The sequence below is a fragment of the Macrobrachium nipponense genome, chromosome 2 (assembly GCF_015104395.2).
Source record: "Macrobrachium nipponense isolate FS-2020 chromosome 2, ASM1510439v2, whole genome shotgun sequence".
NCBI classification, from domain to species: domain Eukaryota; kingdom Metazoa; phylum Arthropoda; class Malacostraca; order Decapoda; family Palaemonidae; genus Macrobrachium; species Macrobrachium nipponense.
In genome coordinates, this window is record NC_087201.1 from 75,362,301 (window position 1) to 75,382,300 (window position 20,000).

Sequence of the window (20,000 nt, forward strand, 5' to 3'; positions counted from 1 at the left end):
AAGAAACATCCCTGTATTCTAATAAAAATGAGGAGCACAGCCCAAAACAAGGATTATGGCAGGAGATTACAAAGACTAACTTAACTTAGGAAGTCATATCCTACTTAACTGGGTGTACCCTGACCTCTGACCTTCAGGATCACCTCCTACCTAACCTGCCTAGTTGGCTGTGAATTATTTAGTGAAATATTCGTCTGTATGATAACCTTTAACCCTCCTTTACCCAACTTCTTCTAAGGCACCACGTTTTACCTGCCTTAGGGGTCAAACTATTCCATCCTAAGGCATCATACTATATCATATAATGTTTGCTTGCTTACATATAGTACCTAGGTTTTTTGTTCTTTCCTTTTCACCCCCCATCCTAAACCCTATTCGATGTCAATGTTTTTTTTTTTTTTTTTTTTTTTTTTTAACTGAACTACGGTCCTCAATGTTAGATTTTCTGTTTGGACAGAAATAAAGGTCAAAATTTTATGACCACTATATCACTTACTTCAGTAATCTGAATTTTCAAAACATACATGCATCCTAATATGTGGTTCTTAACTGTTCAGTCTTAAAAACTGGATTTAAATTTTCAGAAAGGCCTAGGCCTATGTCATATTTAAAATCTCTTTTACCTCCTAAGAACGGTAGCTTAAGTGTTTTCAGAGCTAGCATAAAACCAAATACAAGTGAGAATACAAACTTTTGTCTTTCTTATAGCCTATCTTTGGCAGAGGCTGGCCTCATCATTAAAACATTGTAAACATATGGTTAAGTAGTGGCAGGTGAGTAACAGGTGTGGGAACCCTCAACTCACTTGAACTAGTCACTTTTTCAGCCACCACTTTCATGAACAGATTTTAACCCCTCTCACCATGGTTGTTTTTGTTGAAATTCTACAAAGTACTTCTTGTTTTGGATGACTAATGACTGGCTTGTCTATGATTATGGTTATTATTATTATAATAACGATGAAGCCTGAGGATTCTCCAGCTTTAAAATTAATTTTAATTGTTTCTGTTTACTCACTTTTGCTGTGCCTTTTGCAGAGGATATGACTGAACTTTGTAGTTGCCTGCCCAGTGAAGAGGTACTGGCCAGGTACCACAAGTTGAGAAAGGCACTGTTGGTGTCTTCAGAGGGCAAAACACTAACTTTCTCACCCACTCTTCCCTGCTTTTCACCAGCCTTCCTTTCGCCCCTTGCATGGTCAAAGCAGGGTTTGCACATAAGTCTCTGGCTGCTGCTTTAGCTGGAACAATGTCAGTTCCCTTAACCCCTTTGTTCCTGCTTCAGAACCCACCTCTCCTATTTCTGTAAAGATGACTGAGTTGAGTCATCCCTAGGAGAAAAACAGACTGCAAGGCACATTATGACCTTCCTAAAGTATTTTAGGAGACATCTCGACAGATGCTTTTCCAACCAAGAACATAAGTACCTATTCTGCTGTTTCTTCTTCAGCTGCCCCAGCAGACCCAGCTCTGATCCCTTTGTGTATAACTGCCTTGTCTGTTCCTGGAGGGTTTAGGAGAGGGTGGAGAGAGTCTCATAAGAGATTGAAGAAGCACTGCCATGCTTGGCCTTCCTTTTCCTCACTTACTTACTATTTGTCCATTTTCATAACCCCTTGTTAATCAAAAAAGTTTGTGGAGTATTAGGCTCCTAATTTATGCAGTCCATTTAGCTCCAAAGGCATTAATGAGTCCTTCCTAAATACCTCTTGGCCACTCAGACCATCCTAGTTCTGTGTGATAAAATAAATGGAATTTTGTTCATGAAACTTACCTGTCAGATATATATATAGCTGTATTTTCTGAAGTCCGACAGAATTTTAAAAACTTCCGACACACGCAGTGGTCGGCCAGGTGGTTAGTACCCATTCCTGCCGCTGGGAGGCGGGTATCAGGAACCATTCCCATTTTCTATTCATAATTTTTCTGTCGCCGGTGCTGAAAACACCTTTTTAAATATCTAACTTCCCTGGTAGTTACATATATATAGCTTAATCCCGCCGATTCGTCGCGCGCACGGCAGAAATTCAAAATTCGCGGCTATCGCCGATAGACGGTCAGGTGATCATACCTGTGCTCCCTCTATGTAGGTATCTGGAACCATTCCCATTATCCTCAGAAATTCCCTGCCGTCGTTCGAGCAGCACGTTGGAAATTCGCTCTTCTTTGTTTGGGTTTGCTTTTACTACAATTGGTGAAGTACCCATTGCTTACTTTTTTGTTACTTAATGGCTTTCGCTGATATCAGATTATCCTTAATTTGTTTTACACACGAATAAGTTTCAGTTGGTCAGTTTCCGACTTCTACAGTTTTTCTTGTTTTCTGAATTCAAGATGGCCGACTCTGTAGTTAAGGGTTTCGAGTCCCGGCTTCCATACGACTCTTGATCCTCATACAATAGTTAACAAATGCAGGAAGCAGATATGTACATTTGTTAGCAGATAGAATAAGTGTGTAACGTTCTCTGAGAAATAATGAAAAGTATTTTTACTATAAGATGCAATTAGATTTTACTTAGAAGAGCTAGATCGTATTGTGTTCTATCAGCTAGTTCTTCTGATAGTCAAGCTTGTCTAACCTGTCTAATACTAATATTCCTGAGCCTAGCCCTAAGTTAAGAGTATCAGACCCACCTGAGGAGTCGTAGATAAGTTAGCCGACTATGAATGTTTTTGCGGCTAGTTCGGCTTGCGTGTTAATACAATCCCTTTCTTCGGAAAGGGGACTGAATAGACACTGCGTAGTTTGCATCGCAAATTTGGTGACAGTGTTAGTGTAGTGGAGGGTGCGCCCGTTCGTGTCTGTCACGCTCCTAGTCCTAGACCTCTTCTGCTCCCCAACCCCTGGGAGAAGGAATGTCGACCGGCGAAGGGAGGTGAGAGATGTTAAAAAGCGAGCGGGCGTCCCCTCGAGCGATCCTGCTGACGCATCCCAGGACGCTCTCCCTCGCCACAGGAAAGGTGAGATGAGGAAGTGTTCGGATACTTGCTCTCCTGCCAATATAAGAGGCAAGGTGTCGCACAGGCGGCCGTCCCCTTTGGCAGGAGGTAAGGAATATCGGACGAAGAGAGACTTTCGGTGCTTGCGTCTTCGTCTGATGATGCAAGACCTCGACGCGGTTGGCGTCAACCGCTAGAGTCAAGACCCCTCAAGAGACGCAAGTCCCCCGTAGCGTTACAGCAACCGTCGTGCAGTAATTGGAGCTCGCCGGAGAAGTTCTTATCGGAGGAGGACGACGAATCCGCTCCGAAACAGAGACGCATGACGCACAGCTCTTCGAAAGAAGGAGAAGTTTGCTTTACATCGGTGCATGCTTCTCCCCCTCCCCCAGACTGGAAGGTGTCTCATGGAGCGTCTCCACCTCGTCGACAGAAGATCACTACTAGTGTCTCCGAAGCGGTAGATGGGCGGGCAGTGCCGCCTTCAGTTATTCCCCAACAGCAAGAGGTACTGCAAGCAACTTTCTTGTCAAAGCTTCAGCAGTCCATTACGTTTCGGTTTGATGTCTACAAGTCGCATGGACTAGCAGGTGAAGCGCGACCGATAAAACACAAGATAAAACCGCAGTTAGCACAGCGTGACGCTAACAGACGGCAAGACGAAGACTCGCTGCAGGTTGCAGCGCTCTTAGACACTCCCTCGCAGCAACCTACACGCGTGACGAAGCAGACGCTAGCATGACGCACGCAAGCAGGCTCCCTCGCAGCTTACTGGACGTGTGACGGGAAATGACAAGAATCGTGACGCTCCCTCGCAACAGGCTGGACGCACGCAGGACGCACGCAGCATGCTCCCTCGTAGCAGGTTGGACGCATGCATGACGCACGCAAGTAAGACGATGCGCGTGATTCCCCCACTCGTTCGACATCGGAAATCGCCAATACTTTGGATGAGATATCAGAGGAGCAGACGCAAGAAACTCTTCATGCGGCGGATCTGAAAAGATTGCTTGCGATATTGGCGGACTTATATACGAATATTTTTCAGCAGGCTGTACCTCGGAGCCCGCCCTCACAGTTTATGAAGGGTAGAACCCAGAAATCTTCCTCCTTCAAGAATGAGGTCTCCTCTGCCTTAGCCCAAAAGGCAACGCAGGACTTTATATCTAAATCCCCGATAATGGTTTTCAGGATAATCGGGAATCTCGCCGAATGCTCGAATTCCTGGAATTTCTAGCGTTTGTAAGAAGAACTGCTACTGAAGTAAGGATACCTCTCAGTAGACGACCAACCCTGGAATACAGAAGAACGAACGCGAATATCCAGTTTGACTTGAACTTTCGTCTTCGAGTTTTCTGTTTTCACTATTGAAGTTTTCCTTAGGGGAAAACTTCTCCTTCACTCTCTTGAATAGAGAAGGAAGGGTGTAGATTTCCAATCCTTATTCTCATTCCTCTAAGGGAAAAGAATTTAGGATGGAATTCGTTGTATAGAAACCTACAAATACACGACGTATATTACCCTCGAGACATGATTCTGTTAAGCAGTTAAATTGTCCGGGGGTTAGTCACATACCGTAGTTAATTCTACGGTTTGTGACCGAGACGGCTAGTATTCTAATGGAACTGCAATTCGGGACTGTCTGCATCTTCCCAGGAGTTACCAGTTTCGATTTTTCAGATACTTATGGTATGGTCACAACACCACCACCTCAGTTTTTTGTTTTTACCGAAATCCGTTTTCGTTTAAATATAATTCCTCGAGCATAATAGATCCTTTTTTTTTTGACGCTCGATTATTCTAGCCGAACGCATTCCTTCGAAGAATGGATTAATGGATTACCTAGCAACTCAGGATAGCGAGTGAGCAAGAACCACTGAGTAGGGGATTACAGCAAGACAACCTAGTTCCAGCTGGCTCTCCGAGATGCATGGTCGGATTATGTGTGTCTCCCATACAAGGATTGACTAACGAACCTTTTCTCTGTCCAACAATATCGGACTTACATCTCTGATTAACGGGGATTCTCGCATACATGAATGACATCTTCTGCATCCCCTTGAATATTGCGAGAATTTGCAAAAGAGATATATATTCTGGAATCTTTCATCTTTATGTTTACCGCACGGTAACAGAAGTCTTTACTAGTCTCACGCTGCATCGCATTGCGATAATGCGGAATTTTTTCTTCAGTCATCTGAGTTTGTCGTCAAAATATCTCTTATTCGGAGAGGTGCAATTGTTCATTGTTCACCCGGAATTGACAGATATATACGGAAGACATCGCCTGCTCCCCGACCTGCCAGCTCTACTTCCAAATAATCAGCCCATGAGAAGTAGTACTTCCCTGTTTTTCATTACTGGAGACCGCCCCGCTTTCATTACAATTACAATCCCTCACCTTACAGCAATGAAATAGCTGTTAGCGTTTTCAGTCCTTTATAAGCACAGATTCAGAACCTTGAGAATCCTTCTCACGATTCGGCTGTGAAGACGTAGTTTGCATTCACTTTCCACCTTCGTCTTCAATGGAACATAATGTTGTTTTCGTTTTTAGCTGAGATTCAACTACTATGAGAATGTCTTGCCATTAAGAACCTCGGTCTCTAGAGGGCAATTGACTTTCGCCTATTGGGCACATGCCTTAAGAGATCACGTGACTTGCTCGGATGCTTGGACAAAACAATTGTCTCATTACCAAACGCTGTCAGTAGGCAGCTGTCAGAGCGCCCGATTCAGTTACGGCTTACGTTGTGGACTCAATAGGTTGTTCCAGAACAATCAGTTGAGTTGGTGGCACGACACCAACAAGCTACAAGAAGGTTTCAAACTTCACAGAAGAAACCCCGACCTAGTGTTGTATTCAGACGCATCGGACGTGGGGTGGCGTGCAACACTAAGGAATGACGGGATCTCTAGTCTATGGCAAGATCAAAGTAGTTTAGGTCAACGCAGACAACACCACGGCGTTGACCTACATAAAGAAGCAGGGAGGCACTCGTTCGGACTCCTTTTACGAGGCAGCAAAGGATCTCTTATTGTGGGCGAAAGAGAGGAACATTACTCTTCTAACTCGCTTTATAGAAGGAGAGAAGAACGTCAGGGCGGATCTCCTCAGCAGAGAAAGACAGGTTCTCACGACGCAGTGGACCCTGCATCACGAGGTATGCAGCAGGCTGTGGAATCGGTGGGGAGAACCGTCTATAGACCTCTTTACGACGCAGAGAACAAAGAGGTTACCTGTTTACTGCTCTCCAGTCCCAGACCAGGAAGCAGTGGCAGTAGACGCCTTCCTCATGGATTGGGAAGGACTAGACACGTACGCCTCCCCCCCCCATTTAAGATCCTAGACTGAGTCATGAAGAAGTTCAGGGAATCGAACAACGTCCGCATGACCCTGATAGCTCCGTTTTTTGGCCCATGAGACCATTGGGATACCAGATGTGATGGAGTGGCTAGTAGACATCCCCAGATCGTTACCGTGTCGGAACGATCTACTCAGACAGCCACATATAGAGAGACACCATCAAAATCGCCTCTCTCTCAATCTAACTACCCTTCGACTATCGAAAAACTGGCAGAGCGAAGGGCTTTTCGAGGGAAGCTGCAAGAGCAATCGCGAGAGCAAGGAGGACGTCCACAATCAAGGTGTATCAGTCAAAGTGGGACGTGTTCAGGAAATGGTGCAGAATTAACATCATTTCCTCTTTCAGTACCTCTAACTCAACTAGCAGATTTTCTGTTACACTTAAGAACCCAAGAGAAACTAGCAGTATCAACTATCAAGGGATAACGCAGCATGCTAGCCTCCGTCTTCCGTCACAGAGATTTTGACATGTCGGGAGACAAGGATCTCTCGGACCTCATAAGGTCCTTTGAGACAGTTAAGAGTAAGGATAACCCAACCCCCTCTTGGAATTTGGATGTTGTTCTGACTTTTCTAACCTCGAGAAGGTTCGAACCCCTCGACAAGGCTTCATGGAAGGATCTCACCAAGAAGACCCTATTCCTGGTTGCATTGGCAACAGCGAAGAGGATAGGAGAGTTGCAAGCCTTTAGCAAGAATTTAGGCTTCAATGGGTAGAATGCAGTCTGCTCGCTGCAAGTAGGTTTTCTCGCCAAGAATGAGAATCCTTCTCACCCATGGCCTAGATCCTTTACCATACCAGGGTTATCTCAGTTAGTTGGACAGGAAAAGGAGAAAGGACTTTGTCCAGTTAGAGCCCTAAAGTATTATCTACATAGAACCAAAAATTTAGAGGACAGACAGACAACATCTAGTCCTTGGTAAAGAAGCCTTCACTACCTGTGCCAAAGAACGCGCTGGCGGTCTTTGTCAAGGATTTAATAAGGGAAGCTCACCAGAATTTTGATGAGAAAAGCTTCCCAATACTCAAAGTCAATGCGCACGAAGTAAGAGCTGTGGCGACTTCGATGGCGTATAGACACAAGTCGATGGAATCGATCTTGGAAGTGACATTCTGGCGAAGCCAGTCAGTCTTCGCAGATTGCTACTTTAAAGCCGTACAGACCCAATATGAGGATTGGTGTTCCCTAGGGCCGTACGTTGCCTCCGGCGCCGTAGTTGGAGGTACAACTGTCTCTAACCTATAACCTTATTTATACCCTTGCATTTTACTGAACTTGACCTCACAGGCTGTCTGTGAAGGTTGTGGCAACCTTCCACAGTCTGGGGTGAAAGTCTAAGTTACATTTTATGGAGTGTGTTTTAGTGTGTTAGTTGGTCAGGTGGTCAGCTCATTGTCCATGGCTTTGCCAGGATAGCAAGGGTGGTGGTCTAGTCAGGTTAAGGTCGAGGACCGTCTGACAGCCCCACAGAGACTTTCTACAGCCCCCTGGGTGGATCGCTGGGTCTCTCAAGGAATGCAGGCTAATGAGGCAGAAAAAACTTCGAAGCCAACTTCCTTATCAGGTATGAACCAGATTATTGGTACAGCTAATTTGTAGCGATCAATAATTTTACGAATTCCCAACGGTGCTGCGGTTCTCTGACCCACCACCAAAGGTGCCAATCAGCTATATATATGTAACTACCAGGGAAGTTAGATATTTAAAAATGGTATTTTCATTTTAAAATAAGTTTTTAAATATACTTACCTGGTAGTTACATATATAAAAGGTCCCTCCCTCCTCCCCTCTGAGAACAGAGGCATGGAATTTCTGAGGATAATGGGAATGGTTCCAGATACCTACATAGAGGGAGCACAGGTATGATCACCTGACCGTCTATCGGCGATAGCCGCGAATTTTGAATTTCTGCCTGTGTGCGCGCGACGAATCGGCGGGATTAAGCTATATATATGTAACTACCAGGTAAGTATATTTAAAAACTTATTTTTATACATTTAACTTACCTGTCAGATATATACTTAGCTATTTGACTCCGTCGTCCGACAGAAATTCGAATTTCGCGCACACACTACCTGTAGGTCAGGTGATCTACTTACCTGCCGCTGGGTGGCAGGACTAGGAACCATCCCCATGTTCTATCATATTTTTTCTGTCGGCCATACTGGCAACATCGTTGTGGGTATCTCCGGCTGGATTCGTATTTTGCATCGCAATTGATCTTCGTTTGGACTTCTCGGTGACGTATTTGCATTGATTGTACTGGCATACGCGATTGTGGACCGTTTTTGATTTTTGATTTGGATTGTTCAACATGATGTCTGATTCTGGAAATGTGGTGAGAATGTGTGTGAATGTGGGTTGTAAAGTTAGGATGCCGAAGGCATCGATTGATCCTCATACTATTTGCAGGAAATGCAGGATGTATGAATGTTCTTTTGGTAATACTTGTAACGAATGCAAGGATTTGAGTGAGGAAGAATGGAAATCTCTAACCTCATACGTGAAGAAGTTAGAAAGAAACAGGGTGAGGAGGTCTTCTTCCAAACCTTTATCTAGTTCTAGCGGGGTTATTAGTAATATTATACCCTCTTCTCCTTTTACTGCCCCATCTAATGTACCTGCTCCTTTATTAGAACACACAGATTCGGCATCTGAGATAGCGGGGAATCTTAAAGCCGCCCTTCGGAAAATGGAAACCAAAATGGCGGCCTATGAAGGTAAGCAGGTGTGATTATAGCTGCTGGGGTGGGATAGTGATATAAAAGTGTCCCCAGTGCAGTGGAGGGGGCGTCTGATTGTCTTCACACAACGCTCCCAGGCCTAGACCTCTTTCAAGCTCCCAAGCCCAGAGGAGAAGGATGTCGAAAAGCCGTAAGGAGGTTTGTGGAGGATCCCAAACAGTCAGACGTCCCTTCGGCATTTTCTGTATCGCCACAGAATGCCAGAGAACGTTACAGAAAAAGCGTTCTGCGTGAGTGTTTCTCCTCCTCGGAGAATTCCTCACCTAAAAGAAGGGTGGAGATCGGCGGATCTTTCTCGCCCCCTTAAAAGACGTTTGGATGAACCCAGGATTACTTCTAGTCCTGAGCGTTTTCAAGAGGAGGACCATCCAGTAATTAAACAACCGAGGGTAGACAATAATGAAGAGACTAAAAGAATCCTTCGCACTATGCAGGATTCCAATCACTTCTCTGTGGGAGTTCTGTATAAAGACCTCCCAGAAGGAAAAGACGATTTCCTGCCTATTAAGAAGTCTAGGCTATCGAGGGTTCAGACTCGCCATAGTATTTTGTCTTCCTCTGATTTGGAATCGGATTCATCAGCCTTGCATAGGCCGAGCAGGATCCGTTCTCCTGTCAAACGCAGGCACGAGACGCCAGACAAGAGCGTCGAGTTTGCGAGACGTGAAACGACAGCCAGGCGCGAGCGTCAAGATAGGCGCGTCACGCCAACCAGAAGCAGGAGCCTCCCAGGAGCGAGGCTCCAGGCAAGAGCCAGGACGCTACGAGGCGCGAGACGTCAACAAAAAGCAGGACACCTCTCAGGAGAGAGTCGTCAGGCAAGCGTCAGGACGCTCCAAAGCGGTTGACGCCAGCCAGAAGCATGACGCCTACCCAGGAGCGAGGCGCGAGGCAAGAGCCAGGACGCTTCGAGGCGCAAGACGTCAACAAGAAGCAGGACGCCTCTCAGGAGAGAGTCGTCAGGCAAGCGCGAGGACGCTCCTAAGCGGTTGACGCCAGCAAGAAGCAGGACGCCTCCCACGGGAGCGGCTTCTCCTGATAGAGAATCGGTCAGGAAAGAGCGATCTCCTTCTAACCTGGAACTGGAAGAGATTTCTGAGGAAGAAGTTTCAACTAACGAGGGACTTTCCAATTATAAAGGTTTTCTTTAGCCTCGTTACTTCTAGAGGAGTTTGGCGGTGATTTCCTTCTTAGTCCTGCAGCTCCTCCGTTCGCCGAGATCTCTGTTTTCGAGCACAAAAACCCCGAAATCCTCGGCTTTCTTAAAGATGAAACCGGCGATCTCTATGAAGAAAGCCCTCCAGTCTTTAGATTCGTGGCTTTTTTCTAAAAAGGAAACTTTGAGAACGGTTTATTGCTCTCCTTCCCTCCAAACTGACGGGGAAAAGAGGCATTTGGTATAAGACAGAAGAGGCGATGGGATTGATGCTCCCTTCGTCGGCAGATTCAGATTTCTCGAGTCTTGTAGAGTCTGTGAGAAGACAGTCTCTCAATTCAGCAAAGGCGTCATGGAGTATGTCGGAATTAGATCAGCACCTTAAGGGAATTTTTCACGTCTTAGAGGTGTTCAACTTCTTGGATTGGTCTCTTGGGGTGCTGGCTAAGAAGACGAGTGAGCCAGATTTTCTAGATCCAGAAACTTTGCACAGTGTCCTATCTTGCATGGATAAGGCTGTGCAAGATGGTTCTGGTGAGTTAGCGGCTCTTTTTGGATCTGGAATGTTAAAGAAAAGATCTCTTTACAGTTCCTTTCTGACGAAAGGAGTTTCCCCTTCTCAGAGGTCCGCTCTATTATTCGCACCTCGGTCAGAACATCTGTTTCCTTCATCTTTAGTGAAGGATGTTGCGAGATCCTTGTCGGAAAAGGCTACGCAGGACCTTCTTGTACAATCTACAAAGAAAAGTAGACCTGCAGTTAAGACTCAGAAGAAGGTGGCTCGGACTCCAGTGTGCCCTTTCGTGGAGCCCCCTTCAACTCGATCAACTTCGGAGAGAAGACCCTTCGACAAGCGAGGGAGGTCTTCCTTCCGCTCTTTTAAAAAGAGCAAATAGCAGCCATGTCCTCCAAGCACAGGTAGGGGCCAGACTTCCAATACTTGTCTGGATGCCTGGTCCGTAAGAGAAGCAGATCCCTGGACTCTGTCTGTCCTACAGAAGGGGTACATCATTCCCTTCGTAGACAGACCTCCTTTGGCAACATCTCCAAAGGATTTGTCGACGAGTTACAAAGACCCTGGACTGAACAAGACTCTACTTCAGACGGTGGTGTCGATGAGGGACAAGAATGCAATAGAACTAGTGCAAGATCCTTTCTCCCCAGGGTTTTACAACCGCCTTTTCTTGGTTCCAAAGGCTTCGGGGGGATGGAGACCCCGTCCTAGATGTAAGCGTCCTGAACAGGTACGTGGAGAAAAAGAAGTTCTCCATGGAGACTTCAGCTTCAGTTCTGTCTTCCCTACGTCAGGGAGATTGGATGGTATCCCTGGACCTTCAGGATGCTTACTTTCATGTTCCGATTCACCCATAGTCAAGAAAATATCTAAGATTTGTTGTTCAAGGACAAATCTTCCAATTCAGGGCCTTGTGCTTCGGCCTATCGACCGCCCCTCAGGTATTTACGTATCTGATGCGGAACGTGGCCAAATGGCTTCATTTAGAAGGGATACACATCTCAATGTATCTCGACGATTGGCTAATCCGGGCCAAGTCAGAGAAACGGTGTTTGGAGGACCTACAGTCTACTTTGAACCTAGCAAAGACGTTAGGATTACTCGTGAACCTCGAGAAATCGCAGATGATCCCCAGTCAGAACTTAGTCTATTTGGGGATTCGGATGGATTCTCGGGGTTTTCGGGCTTTTCCGTCCCAGGAAAGGATTGCTCGGGGATTACAAAAATCTCGAGCTTCCTAGAGAAAGAACGGAGTTCGGTGAGGGAGTGGTTAAGTCTTCTGGGAACCCTTTCCTCACTAGGAACAGTTCATTTCGCTAGGAAGACTCCACCTTCGCCCTCTTCAATTCTTCCTAAGAAGAATTTGGAGTTGGAAAAACGGAAGAACTTTACAGGTTTTTCGGAACTTTCAGTATTCCTCTGGAAGTAAAGAATCATCTGAAGTGGTGGATTTTTCCCCTTTAGAAAAGAACGAGGGCTTTTGTCTCTAGAAGTTCGGAACCCAAACCTAATCTTGTTCTCAGACGCTTCAGAGAAGGGATGGGAGCGACTCTAGGGACAAAAGAAATCAGGCCAATGGAGGAAGGATCAGCTAGACTGGCATATAAACTCCAAAGAACTTTATGCCGTTCTTCTAGCTCTAAAAGCCTTCGAGACACAGGTGTTAGGTCAAGTGGTACAGGTCAACTCGGACAACACCACAGCGTTGGCCTATATCAAGAAACAAGGGGGAACTCACTCTCTTTCTCTGTTCCATATAACAAAAGAGCTGTTGTATTGGGCAAAAGAAAAGAAAGTGACTTTTCTTACAAGATTCGTGAAAGGAGAGAAGAACATCAGAGCAGACAGGCTAAGCAGGTTAAACCAAGTTCTCCCCACAGAATGGACCCTTCACATTCAGGTGTGTCAAGCTCTGTGGTCCCTGTGGGCAGTCCACATATAGACCTATTCGCCACCTACCTATCCAGAAGGATAGAGAACTTTTGCTCCTTAGTGGAAGACCCGAGAGCGATAGCGGTGGACGCCATGCTCTGGACTGGTCAGGCCTAGATGCCTACGCCTTTCCCCCCTTCAAAATGTTAGGGAGTGCGGTGTTAAGAAAGTTTGCGGCATCAAGAGGGACGAGACTAACACTCATCGCTCCCTTTTGGCCGTCTCAAGATTGGTTCACAGAGGTACAGGAACTGGACAGTGGACTTCCCAAGATCTCTTCCACACCGGAGAGATCTTCTCAACAACCCCATTTCGAAAGGTACCATCAAAAACCTCCCCGCTCTCGCTCTGACTGCCTTTCGACTATCGAAAGACTTGTCAGAGCGAGAGGCTTTTCAAGCAAAGCTTCAAAGCAATTGCTAGAGCCCGGAGATCTTCAACTATTCGGGTCTACCAATCAAAATGGGATGTATTTAGAAGATGGTGTAAGAAGAATAAACTGTCCTCTTCCGATACCTCTGTGACCAACATAGCTGATTTCTTGATTTTCCTTAGGGAAGAATCAAAATTATCAGTTTCTACCATTAAAGGTTATCGAAGTATGCTTTCGGCCGTATTTTCGAGAACAGAGGTTTGAGAATTGCAGAAGATAAAGACCTCCACGATCTTATTAGATCTTTTGAAACCTCAAAAACCTTTCTTCCTCGCACTCCGAACTGGAACCTAGATGTAGTTTTGAGATTTCTATCATCTAGTAGATTTGAACCTCCTCTCAACGCGTCGTTTAGAGATCTAACGAGAAAATGTATTTTTTCTTGTTGTCGTTAGCGACTGCGAAGAGAATTAGTGAAATACACGCTCTAGATTCTCGAGTAGGATTTAAGAGTGATGCGGCAATTTGTTCTTTCCAGACTCTATTTCTGGCCAAGAACGAGAACCCCTCTAAACCCTGGCCAAAGAGTTTTGAAGTTAAAGGACTTTCAAAATCTGGTAGGAGAGGAATTAGAAAGATCTTTATGTCCGGTTAGAGCTTTGAAGTTCTATTTAAAGAAGAAGAATGACTAAACGGATGTAAACAAAGCCTGTGGTGCGCAGTTAGGGATCCTAGTAGACCCATGTCAAAAATGCATTAGCATTCTTTGTGAGGAGCATTATTACGGATGCTCATAATGACTGCACTGAAGACTCTTTCAGGACCTCTCCGAGTGAAGGCTCATGAGGTTAGAGCGGTAGCCACTTCATTAGCATTTCAGAAGAACATGTCTTTTAAAAAGGGGACATTGTGGAAGCGACTTACTGGAGTGTAATTCAGTGTTCGCATCGCACTATCTCAAGGACGTTAAAGTAACATACGAAAAGTTGTTTCTCTCTGGGTCCTTTTGTATCAGCCGATACAGTGCTGGGGCTGGGAGCACATAACGATCCTTAGAAAAAATTTGTATTTGTTCAAAATTTTGATAGTATAGATCTACCTTGTGAGACGAGTTGTTGGTTTTTTCTGCTGATTAGTATGCTTGCTGGCGCACGACGTCCGAGCTGGATCAGTGGGGGGAATCAAGAGACGTCTTACTGACTAGATTGTACAAACATTTTTTTTTTTAATTTTTTTTTAATTTTAATTTTAATTTTGTACTTTACTGTAGGCGAATGTTTGGTGTTTCGAGTTTGTGGTCGTTTGCAAGAGGTTATGGGGATAACTTCTTGCAATCTTAGAACTAACATGGATAGGTTGAGGTGATCGGGATCGATGTTGTGCTCCTTGTATAAGGTCTTGTCAAGTAAGTGGATAAGCACCCATTTGACGTAGTCCTTCCAGGATCTACCAAGTAAGCGGGTAAGACCCCTTTTGGCAGAACCACAAGAACTCCTTAGCCATAGATCAATATCTCGCTGAGGCATCTTGAGACTGTCTAGACTCCTGGATTGTATTCATGAAGTCTTCAGTCTAAACAGGTAGGAACCAAGGTTTTATTTATTTATTACCTACAACGATAGTTGTGATTCCTGTTTGATTCTATATTTAGCTGTCTCTTTCCCACCTCCAATGGTGTGAATCAGCTAAGTATATTATCTGACAGGTAAGTTAAATGTATAAAAATGATATTGTTATGATACAATAAAGTTTTATACATACTTACCTGGCAGATATATACAAAAATTGTTATAACCCCCCACCCTACCTCCCCTCAGGAGACAGGCGGTATAGAAAAAATATGATAGAACATGGGGATGGTTCCTAGTCCTGCCACCCAGCGGCAGGTAAGTAGATCACCTGACCTACAGGTAGCGTGTGCGCGAAATTCGAATTTCTGTCGGACGACGGAGTCAAATAGCTAAGTATATATCTGCCAGGTAAGTATGTATAAAACTTTATTGTATCATAACAATATCATTTTAAAATGAAAATACCATGTTTTCAGTACCTCCGTCTTAGGATTTTGGAAACTTCATTGCGCTAAGTATCCTAATTGTCTTTTGATTATTTACTTGGATTTGTGGCTAGGCATACGCTATCTTAAATTGATTTGAATTTGATTCATTTTTGCATAAAATATCTGAATCTAGTTAGGCTAGTTTCAGACGGGGTTGTCTGCAAAGATAGGGTGTGGCTACCGAAAGCTTCGGTAGATCCGCACTTGGTATGCACGAGGGGTATGGGTCATGCTTCTTTGTTGAGATTTGTCATGGAAGGAGTGTGAGACTTTGTCTATTCTTTGTAATTCCGTAAGGAAGACGTATGATTCGTATGTACGCATTAATCAGTAATCATGTCTAATTCCGTAAGGAAGACGTATGATTCGTATGTACGCAATTAATCAAGTAACAAAAGTCAGGTATTGAACCTGCTAAAACTTCCTGTAGACTTTATTTTGCCTAACCCTGTAGTATGGCCTACGGGCTTATGAATATGTCTACGAGAGGTGCTCGCTCTCCTTCATTGCTGTGAAGTGCTACTTCTGTAATTGTTTACTCCTAACCCTGCATTGTTGCCTTCAGGCCCTAAGCAGTGTCTGTAGAGGAATTGCCCTTTCTCTGATACTCTTTCGATTCGTAACTTAGAATCGAAAGTGCTTGCTTTAGAGAGGTAAAAGTGAAGTGCAGAAGTGCAGTGATAACCCCTTGTGTATGGAGGGTGCGTCAGATCGGCCTCGTTTCGCCTCTAGGCGGGACCTCTGCTTGACTCCCAGGACCCGGGAGGGAGCAAATGTCGAAAGCCTAAGGAGGGTTACAAGGAACCCCCACCGATCTGGCGTGCCTTCGGCAGTTTTCTGATGAAAATCCCCAGACTGCCAAGTGCGTGCGCGTGCACGAATCAATGAAAGATTGCTTCTCGTCCTCCGAAGCGTCCTCCCCATGCAGGGGTTGGAGCTTTCGGAAGGACTCGCGCCCTCTAAATAGAAGCTTTATAGAAGAGGAAGCTTTCACGTCCTCTCTCTCTCTCTCTCTCTCTCGTCTATGCGTTTCGCAGTGAGAAGTAAGAAGGCGTACGTCGCCTGAACTCGTGTCCGTCTTTCCACCGAGAAATACGTAAAAGAAGTCATAGTAGCCAGGAAGCTTTTCGGAGACCGGGATGTACCCGGGGCCCTGGGCGCTCGGATGCGGGTGCAGCCCAAGCGCGCGCGCCAGTGGACGCCGAGCGCGCGCGCTCCAGTGGGACGCCGAGCGCTGCGCAGTGGACGCCGAGCGCGCCCCAGCACAGCACACGCCAGGTGTTTGTCGCCTGGCTGAACGTTTCTGTTGAACTCTTCAAGCTCTTGTTTCAGATTTGGGCTAAAGAATTTTTACCTCTACCTTCGGCGATACCTTCTACCTCACCTGCAAAGAATGTGAAGTAGGCAGTGCTTCGGAGGAAGCTTAAAGTGAACAGACAACTTCTTCTTTTCGAAACCAGCAAGACATCGGGTTTCGTGAATTCAAGTGGGGTTTTTCTCTGTCAATTAATATTGCTTTTCGCATAGGTGATGGGAGTTAAGGAAAGCTCAAGGGAAGATCTCGTTTGCTCTACCGCAACCTTTGCCATTCTGCCAATAATTTAAGTAGCCACTACCGCAGTCAAAGGGACTTTGCGATAAGGCCAGTTACGGGTTATGTAAGGCTCGATGTCCTGCACGTCAGGACTCTCGGCAACGTTCAGTAGGATTCTTTCAAAGGCACTCACCAAAGGACGCTCTTCAGGAAAGCGCAAGACAGGACTTCCTTTGCCATACTGCCAATAAATTTTAAGCTTTAGCAGGCATTAGTTGTGATACGGGAGAGGAAGCTGGTTGGAGAGTTTCTTCCTCTTCCCAAGATAATTTTGCAAGCTTTTAGCCCATCTGAAAGGGTTTTTCAGATGATAGATTTTGTTAGTTTTCTAGTCGGGACTACGCTGCCGAATGGAACATCGTCGTTCTACCTGCCGTAAGCCCCGTCTCTTAACAGGATTCTTGCCCCTTCCTCGTTTGAGACGGGAATCGGAAAAATTAAATGCTCGACTTCCTGTATTACGTTTTGTCAATTCAGTGACTTTCCCCCATTGACAATATACTTTCGTTTTGTCAAGTAAGTGGGTATCCCCTCATTGACAAAATATCTCTTTGTCCCGTAAATGGGTTAGTTGTCATTGACAAACATCTCATTAACTTGATATTGCATAAGCGAATAAGCTCTTATTGACAAGATTCGGAAGAGCTCTCATTCGTCATTCGCAGACTCGTACAAGAAAATAGACTTGTAGACTACGTCAATGAACGCTTATGTCCAATAACATAAGAAGCTTGAGCTGACTGCTTCGATTCTCTTAAGTTTTGTTCATGAAACTTGCCTGTCAGATATGTATGTAGCTGTATTTTCCGAATTCAGCTATATATGTCTGCCAGGTAAGTATGAACAAACTTTATTGTGATATAATTTCATATTTTGCATTGCGTTATTTTACTTCTGGTTTGGTTCAAGTCATATACGCTTGCTGTAGTTACCTCTTCGGATGGCAACCGAGACGTCTATTGTCTATTTTTTAAGGACATTTAATCGTTACCTCCCTGCAGCCTTCCAGAGTTTCCGATTTATCTTTTACCGTGGTATGGTAGTGTTCTGACAACACAAAACGCATCTATATATTTAGCGTTTTCTGTTTCGCTTAAATATACCAGCTTGAGAGTCTTTTCTGCTCAAAAAATAACGGACCTATTTCTTCGTAGAATAGGGTAGCTGGCAACCCAGAACATAAAGTAAGAGACGACGTTCGTAATCTGCTGCTGCTGCTGCTGTCACGCTGTGTCTGTCCTCCAGTCCAACCGAACCGAGCCAGTAACAGATCGTTCGCTGTCATGCGCTGTAGGTTACGTCCTCTCCTCCTCCTGCGGGATTGACTGACTTACCGTATCTCTGTGCTGACGGTTACGTCTCTCCTGCGGGATTGACTGACTAACTGTATCTCTGTGCTGACGGTTACGTCTCTCCTGCGGGATTGACTGACTAACCGTATCTCTGTGCTGACGGTTACGTCTCTCCTGCGGGATTGACTGACTAACTGTATCTCTGTCCTACAATCACGGACTTTAGCCTAAGATTGAGGGGATTTCTTACGTGAATGAATAAACGTTGCATTCGTTTTGCCTTACTATGTTCAACAGAGTTATCTCTTAATCCTTTCGGTGCTCGTTACCGCACAGTACGGAAACTACGAGTCTACCGCAACATTGCACTTTATTTGCTCTCCTGTTCTTAGGCAAAGCGCAGCCTTATTAGGAAGTAAGCATACTCGGGGAGGGAATGGATGAGCTTGCTGGGGACCATTTCCTTCCTGAAGAAGTTTGTTTCCCCAGAATAGACTGCAATTCAGCCAGAGTTTTTTCCTACCGGGAAACTGAAATATTATTCTAGATCTAGGAATGATTCTGAACATCTCTCAGTGCGTCTATCACCTGAGGTGATAGAAAGAAGGTGCCGGACATCTGGATAGGGTTTCAGATGTCCTGGATCTTAATCTGAAAGAAGTAAAAGCGATTCGGTAGTCCCTCCAGTCCTCGAAACGAGTTTTTGGGAACCAGTGGTCCAGATCAACTCTGATATTCCACAGCTCTCTCATATCTTAAGAAGTATCTTCTCTCGGTCCTTGTTCGAGTTTACGAGAAAGAGCCTATATAACAACAGGCGTAGAATGTAACGATCCTCTACAGGTTCGTTACAGGATTGCAAAAGTCCGTACGAATCCCGTCTCGATCGACGGCAGCAACTATTCAATTCCGAGTGGAATCTTTCTTTAGAAGTAAGTTGAGAGTTGTGTAGACTTTAGGGACGCCCCCCTTTCATTCTTCTCTTCGATATGTTGAGGACGAAGAGGCTTCTTCTCTGCTCCCTTATTCTCGATCCGGATCGGTACCATTAAACGCCATCCTATGATATTGAACGGGGATGGATTGTTTAGTCTCTTTTCCCCTTTTTCAATCGCTTAGGAATGTAATAAGAGGATTTATGACGTCACAGGGAACGACAATGACGCTGATCGCCCCATGTTGGCCTTCAGGATCCTAGATTCACAGAGGTCACATACTTCCTAGTTCACTTTCCAAGACCTTTTCCGAGAGAGTCGGTCTACTCTAACTCGAAAGGTACCTGTAACCTCTCCGCTCTGAGTCTGACTACGTTCAGACTATCGAGATGTTGACAGGAATAAGATTACCGTCTTCCATTTCCGTCTGAAGAATGGGATAAAGCTGGCATCACAACTATTAAAGAATATGCAAATATGTTGTTGACGGCCTTTGGGCTTCAGAGATTTGCGTCTGTCAAACAACAAAGCCCTTCACGATCTTTGAGTTCTGTGGAATCTCGAAACTCGCTCACCAATCTTTTTGTCTCACCTGTTTTCTCGGAGTCAGGGACACTCGTGCGAGATCAGGCGACATATAGTAGCCCTGAGTTTTCTTGTTGACGAAGTCGGTTGCGTTTTATACACCCCCTATGATCGTTGTAACATGAGACCAGGTTGGACTGTCAGGCATTCTTCCTTCGGGACTGAATCGCCTTTTTGCTCCTCGCTCCTTTCTCCTGGCACCAGAAGCTCGAGTCAGGAGTTGATTCGCTGACGACGTTGGGTTGCGTTGATACACCCCCAAGGTTTGCTTAGATTGAATCACCCAGGCAGTCCAGACACTCATCCTTCAGCGAAGAATAGTGCCTTATGGTCTTCAGGGTACAGCCTTGCTGTCCTTGATTCGTCTGACTGGTCAACTGGTCGGTCACCTGACTTTAGTACAGACGGACTGACTGTGCATGTCCAGATCGAAGCTTTCAATATGGAACTTAGACGTAGTCTGAAGTTCTTGATGTCAAAGCATTCGAACCTCTCCTTCCTGTTAACT

The 20,000-nt window shown here is 45.2% G+C and overlaps 1 protein-coding gene and 1 long non-coding RNA gene across 5 annotated transcripts in view; one reads left to right on the top strand and one right to left on the bottom strand.

Moving 5' to 3' along the window:
* The window catches only part of LOC135220669 (glutamate receptor 1-like), a 713,951-nt gene that overhangs the window by 564,946 nt on the left and 129,005 nt on the right, over window positions 1–20,000 (bottom strand). The gene's annotated exons all lie outside the window — the stretch shown is intronic.
* The window catches only part of LOC135220670 (uncharacterized), a 108,719-nt gene that overhangs the window by 1,152 nt on the left and 87,567 nt on the right, over window positions 1–20,000 (top strand). The gene's annotated exons all lie outside the window — the stretch shown is intronic.